Genomic DNA, 820 nt, shown 5'->3' with positions numbered 1-820 from the left:
TTATTTTTTTTAAATATTCATTTATATATTTATTTATATATTCATTGAAAGATGAAAAGAGTTCCAGTGGCAATGGATAAACTCTCGGAGCTCAGGCACACAAAAACTCTGGATAACTCTGCTGTCACTGATTCCAGTACAGGGAAAATAAATCAGGAGCACCTCAGGCCCTCCCTGAGTAGCCCCAATGAGTTAAATTCAAAAACACGAGAAAGATGGGAAAGGATCCACAATCCAGCTCCCCAAATCCATCCCCAGCCTCCCAGAGCAGCTCCACGCTGGGAATGACTCCTGGGAAAAGATGGGGAGCAGAAAAGAGCAGGAGGAGAATGGAGAAGGAGCGATGGGAGCAGCAGGAGCTGAATCCAGCGAGGTTGTCCCAGAACTTTGGGGACCACAGAGTTTGCATCTCCTTTTTCCAGGAGAGAAAACCCCAAGCCAAGGCTGGAGCAGGAGAAAACCATCCCTGGGAATTCTCTGAGGGACACAGCTGGACCCCCTGTTTCATCAACACCTCCAACCCCTCCAGCCCACCCTGAGAAAACACCAAACCAAGCACAAGCCAGAGAATCCTTGATTCATCCCCCAGTGAAAGTGCTGGGATAAAAAAAACCCCAAAAATATGGAAAGAGAAGAATTTTCCCCCCTTGTCCCTCAGTTCCGGCGGCGCCGCAGGGAAGCTCCAAGGGCTGGGCAAGGGATTTTCTCCTCTGGAGAATCCGAGGAGGAGCAGCACCTTGGGAGGCTTCCAGGGTGTTTTTCACCACCTCCTGTGCCTCCCCCTGGGCTGTCAGTCCCCTGCTCCCAACCTGCCAGGAAT

Source organism: Geospiza fortis, unplaced genomic scaffold, assembly GCF_000277835.1.
Source record: "Geospiza fortis unplaced genomic scaffold, GeoFor_1.0 scaffold145, whole genome shotgun sequence".
NCBI lineage: Eukaryota > Metazoa > Chordata > Aves > Passeriformes > Thraupidae > Geospiza > Geospiza fortis.
This window is presented reverse-complemented; position numbering follows the sequence as displayed.